Source organism: Filicampus tigris, chromosome 20, assembly GCF_054856515.1.
Source record: "Filicampus tigris isolate MCC_2025a chromosome 20, RoL_Ftig_1.0, whole genome shotgun sequence".
Lineage (NCBI taxonomy): Eukaryota > Metazoa > Chordata > Actinopteri > Syngnathiformes > Syngnathidae > Filicampus > Filicampus tigris.
The window spans coordinates 4,925,310-4,931,309 of NC_141236.1; the positions used below are offsets into that span (position 1 = coordinate 4,925,310).

Sequence of the window (6,000 nt, forward strand, 5' to 3'; positions counted from 1 at the left end):
AATAAAACTTGCATGTCAAACATACGTGGTCAGACAGAGCACAGTATTTCTCAAAAGGATTGAGAATTTTGTCACTAAAAATGTACTGTAATAAGTTTTGGAATGATTTGTGGAATTATGACTTCCGACATGGTATCAGCCTCTTTTCAAGGTTGTCTCATGTGATGGTCACTGTCTGATTTATTTTCATGTACTCCTGTATCAAAACCCGAAAAGATTTTTGAGAAGATCCTGCCTGTTAAATCATTCCCAACCGTAAGCTTGCTGTCTGATAAATAACTTATCCGCTTGCAATGAAGAAGCTAAGCTTGCTAGAGTCAGCTGTCTCCGGCTAGTCTTAGAACTTGCACGGTATGCAGGGCGTGGTCTGCCAAGAATAGCAATGGGATCCATAATAAGACCTCTTTCATAGTCCAGATGTGATGGCAAATGACCAGATTGTTCAAACTCAGAGCCGACCGCTAGTCTTCGCCGTTCATACAATACCCCATAATTTCCACTGCGCTGTCGATCCTCACAGACACGGAGACATGAGGAATAACTAACTGAATGCTCACCTATGGGTTAATCATGTCACTAAAGTCCTTTGCATTGAGACTAAAATGATCGTCAAGTCAAACAATTTAAGTTTGACTTCAGTCTAATTGCAGCACTTCAACCAGAACATTTGAGTCCACCTACAGGAATTATGACATACTGTGTTACATAGTTGAAGAACCCAATAAAACAGATTAATTCGGTTAAGATGATTATTATTGACAGTGTAATAGTAGCTCTTTAATACAGCGTCCAGTATGCAGGACTCATTTTGTCCGTTTTTTTTTTTTTTTTTTTTAAATAACTATAGTTTGTGTCTATATTATTAGTGATTTTAAAAAATAGGACATTATTGACTTTTAAGAAATCTTGGATGAAAGCTCATTAGTCAAAAATTCATTAAAAAAATAAAGATAAAACATCAAAATAGTAAACTCGTCATTTGCTATCCATCACAATGTGTTTGCCTATTTTGTAACCACCAGTGAAATTTTACAGATCACCACTCATGTAATTTTTTCTGAATAGACTTTTACACAGCTCTTTTTTTCATTTAAAAAAAAAAAAAAAACAATGAACAAAAAAACTGTTCTTTGCCAGGAATCATTTGTGTTCTATAAAGATCACAATCTTGCCACATGAGATCTGACTTTTTGCATTTAAGGGCTTGCTTCAATAAAATATAGCAAAAATCAGCAGCAATCAAAACCACAGATTGTTTCATTATGAGGTATTGACTAGTTGTCAAGCTGAGCGTGGGTTCCGCCTTCTCATCAATCAACCGCTTCCGACTCCTTGTCGCTTTATTCCGGGCTTTATTCTCAGTTAAGTCAGCATGAATAGCTAAGGAAGTCATTTGCAAATGTTTTTATGTAGTTTCATTAGATGGGAAATCGGGCTCAGAAATATGCATGAATAATCTCTCTCTTTGACCACCCAGTGTTTGATTACCGGCGTAGCTAATGAAAGTCAAATGCATAAGGGCAGGTATACCGGGGCTTGTTTACCAGCCAATCACAAGACGCACATAGACAAACAACCGTTCAAACACACACATGTACATTTATGTGAAATTTAGAGTCTTCAGCGAAGTTAACATGATTGTTTCTCGAAAGCCGGAGTGGCTGGAGAAAAAAACTAGGTAAGCACCGGGAAAACATGCACTTCAAACATGAAAGCCGGAGCCCAGATTTGAACCTTGCACCTGAGAACTATGACGCATATCGTCACTCTCCTGTGAAAAACACGTATGTCCAATTTTCAAAATTCCCAATGTTTTGCGAAACACCATTCATGTATAAATCAGAAAATTGAAAAAAATGGACAGCGTTTTTCACAGGTCAGCCATGATATGCTAACCAGTAATATAAGACAAAAACAAAACACTGAATGATGGAATTCATGTGGTGTATATATAGATTTTTGTTGTTTTTTTAGTCATGGTGTGTATCTTAAGTCCGGGTTGATCACTCTGGAGTAGGAATATCATGTTTGAATCATTGATTAGTCTTTTCAGACTTCAGTTATGAGCTGATGTTTATTTCAAAGAAATGTAGTGTCATCACTAAAGTTTTCCAGTAACGAGTATGTTAAAGATGTGACTCAAAGAATCTGATGAGTGACCAACCCAATAAATATTACCATCTCATTATTTTGGAAGTATCCCACACACACACATGCACACGCACGCGTACAAAAACACACAAACAGGGCATGGATGGTCATGAGTGGGAGATTATGATTGTTGAATGAAATTCAATAGAATTCATCATGAAATGGGGGGGTGGGGTTCTAGATTTCTCTGCCCTCTAAAGGCGGCTTCATCTTGTCTACATGTTATTTTCATCTCATGCTTAAATTGACTATAATCGAATGATTGGAACTCAAATAGCCAGGTATTATCTTCCAAAAAATATACACTTAAAGCATTCTTTCGGAACTACAGAATTGTGTTTGTTTTAAAAGCAGCGGTAGGAATTCTGCTATTTCTGCACCGCTGGCAGAATGGAGGTTTGCCCCACATATATTTATATATGCACATAAAATATTAACTCTCTTTTTTTTTTTTTTTACAGACACTTAACTCCAATTAACCTTCATTCTTCTATTTGCCTATAATTACATTATTGCTGGTATTTCAAAATGATATTTCTTTTTCTCTGCCCTTGTGGTAAAAGTGGAGAAAAAAATGAGAACAAGCTTCTCCTTGTGCTGGATCTCCCAGTTGGCCTGGGACCAGTCTCTACTCTACCCAGTCACCCCCTCCTCACCCTCGCAATACTCCTCGGCTTGTTCAACGCTCTCCTGTTCCCTCACTACATATCTGAGCTCAGTCTTCGGGTCATGTCCAGCGCCAGACAATGTCTGATTCATGCATTCAGACCTCAGCTGAGTCCAAATTACTTCAGCTTTGCGCTGGTTGCTGGATTGATTTAGCATCGTGAAAGAAGGCTGATCAATTCCGGTCTACTGTAGCCGGGTCAAAAACTGACAGCACTGCAGAATAATTTTAAATTCTTTATCATGTTGTCGTTGTACTTTTTCAACATCTAAATGAACAAGATTATCCCACTGCAGATAAAAAAAAAAAATGAAGTTGAAAAAAAGCAACTATAGATCTTTTCTTTTTTCTCACATTGCTCAGCTTCATGCAGAGCATTTTTTTGGGGACTTACAATCTAGTTCCAAAAGGTTAAAAGCTTAGTTTGACACTTTAGATGACTTCAAAAGTTCCATTTGACTGGTTACACAAATCCTACTCTGTGATTCAAAAAAATGATTTGCTTGAAAATTGGATTTGAAGAACAGGATAATGTGAAGAATTCTAACTATATACGATGCTAAACCAAAGACGAGCTGTCAAAGAGATAAAACGTGAGGGGCAGTTGGTGTATAGATGAAAGACCAAAGTCATGGAATTTGTCTTTGTCTTTCATACTTGTCTGATGGGATTACTTGCAAGTAATGCAGGTCCTTTTGATCCCTCAGGCAATAAACCTTTAATTACTTAAGTTGAAATGGGTCATCAGACTACATTTACTAAAGCTACTTCTATTAATAATAATGATAATGGCGTTTTGAATTTCCACATTTTTCCGTGCCCTATTCATTTTTTTTAACTGTCAATTGATTTGAGGTCGCACGATACAATAACAAAGCAGGCCCCACGAAAGCAAATTCAAAATGTTATGAATTACAATATCCTAACAATCAAAAAAACTTAGCTCGATAACAATTTACACACGCACAATTTATACGCATAATTTACACTAAGCTCATCCTCGTCTTGTAATATCAGATTCCAAATTACCACAGAGTAAAAACATGCCCACTTGAAACAAATTGCATATACTTAAAGATACACATTCGACCAATGCATCAAAGATTCCCAGTAGAGCAGGACTTCAAAATCCGATTAGCAATTTCAATTAATTCGCTAATTAGTGAAGAATAATGACTTCAGAAATGAGAGGTTAGACTACCACCACAACTGGTTACACTGCAGTATATAAATCCCCAAAAAAGCAACTAAAACATTGATTAATTACACACTCCAGTCACATTGTCAACACAAACAAACACATTTGCAACACTGGACAAATTAGTTCAGTAAGAGGGTGCTTGGTCTCATTTAACGGGAATACGCCGAGAAAAGAGTGAATAGTCACAGCTTGCTTTTTGCTGTTGATATATTTTTGTAATAGCGATTTTCCAATTATTTTTATGAGAATCTATGGGACCTAAGTATCAGCTAGCTAAAAGCCAAACGCATTCCCATGAAACCCCCAAGTGACCTCGATGCATTCATTAAGGTGTTGGGGTTATGTGTTGATGATGACAACGTTATGTGTTGCTATTCCCTGTACACTGTAATGTTTACTCATTAATCATATCCATTGGCAGTGGTGGCTTGCTGGTAGTTGTGTTAAGTGAATACTGTGAATAGGCTTTGTAAATGGAGGTTATTGGGGCACCTTTCCCTGGCAAAGAAAAAAGGAAAAGCTTTTGATCGCAGGCGCGACGTTATTTCCCAAGAAGAATTGTGTGTTTACCTGCAAGAGCAACGGAGCACTTCACAGCCATTTAAATAATGAGACCGTTGCGAGATAATTGCTGCTGTTTCACCTCAGACATTTTAAAGTTATAGCGTGAAAATGCTCGCAATTACTTTAAATTGTTTTTTCACGCTGCTGACAGATTTATGAATCTAAATTTGAAATCTCTCCAGATTTTTTAGTTTAACCACCATGAAAGGATGTGAATATTCTCTTATGTCATGTAAAACCGTGTGTGCTCAACCTTTTATATTTTGGGCCACTTATTAAAGTCATCAGTAAGTGTTTTAAAGTGAGCTTCAGAGAGACGTCAACAAAAAGGTTGACAAGACAAGTGCAGCGGGTCACTAAACAACAGGCAGGGAGCAGGAAAGAAACAAGGCAGTCATGAATAATGCATGAGATAAAAAGGTCCCACTTTGAAGCATTCGCCCGAGCTTACAGCTGGAGCTCGCTCACTTTTTTTTTTTTTTTTTTTCCTCTCTCTCTTTCAACTTTTCACTTCCTTCAGACTCAGCAGGAGCGGAAGACTGATTGGTTTAATTACGTGCACTGTGATTAAGCGGGAGCACTCATCAATATAGATCCTGAGATGTAACACAATGAGGATTTGAAAAATTCTCTATCAGGTATTTTACTACTTAATTAAGAGTCAAAATATTTCAAAATGACGCAGTGTAGTTACTGTCATTAACCCCAGCATAATGCAGTGTCTACATGGAGGGACACTTACCGTCTGGACAACTTGTGGTCTGGCCAGAGAAGAAGAGTGGCAATCACAGGCTCACCAGGTCACCCTCGCATCCGAGGACTGCTCCCACATATGAGGTCGTTAAATTTCAAGCACATATGGTCGGGCGGCCGGCTTGCTAGCGCGTGTCAAGAGGAAAATGAAGGTAGCAGTCAGTCAAGCCATGGAAGGAAAAGAAGACAGACAACAAGCAAAGACGGCTTCTTCTCCTTCCTCCTCTCTGTCTCTCATGTAACTTAACCCCTGAGGTGCCTTGGCCAGTAGACACAAACAGAACCAGTTCCAGACCTGTCCTACACCAGTCTATGCCTCCCCCTTTTTTTCCCCTCTCTCTGTTTTCTCTTCCCTCTACATTTTTTTTTTTTTTGGTATCATTTAACTCCTGAAAATGTGCGGGCCAGCGATGAGCTCACCGGGGGCTCAGGTTTCAGGGCTGTACTGGAATGCAAGGGCAGCCACACAGAGAGGCAGAGGTGCTGCCGAGGTCAAAGGCTACCGGGCTAGTGTGGAGGAACACAGTCAAGAAGGGTCTGTCTCATGGGGTGTCAGCCATGTAAGGTGGTTTTGTGTCTATATGTCTTAGGGGTGGGGGTGCACTTTTGGGGGGTAGACTGAGGGGCCTGCAGTGCTGAGTACAAAACAGGAGTTAAAGGGGTC

At 38.9% G+C, this 6,000-nt stretch overlaps 1 protein-coding gene across 1 annotated transcript in view; it reads right to left on the bottom strand.

The window, feature by feature from the left end:
• flrt2 (fibronectin leucine rich transmembrane protein 2) overlaps nt 1-5,511 on the bottom strand; it is a 42,758-nt gene extending 37,247 nt beyond the window's left edge. Inside the window, exon 1 of the mRNA XM_086019772.1 lies at nt 5,326-5,511. The gene's annotated coding sequence lies outside the window, so the exon portion shown is untranslated. The remainder of the gene's footprint in view (nt 1-5,325) is intronic.
• Between the last annotated feature and the right edge of the window lie 489 nt (nt 5,512-6,000).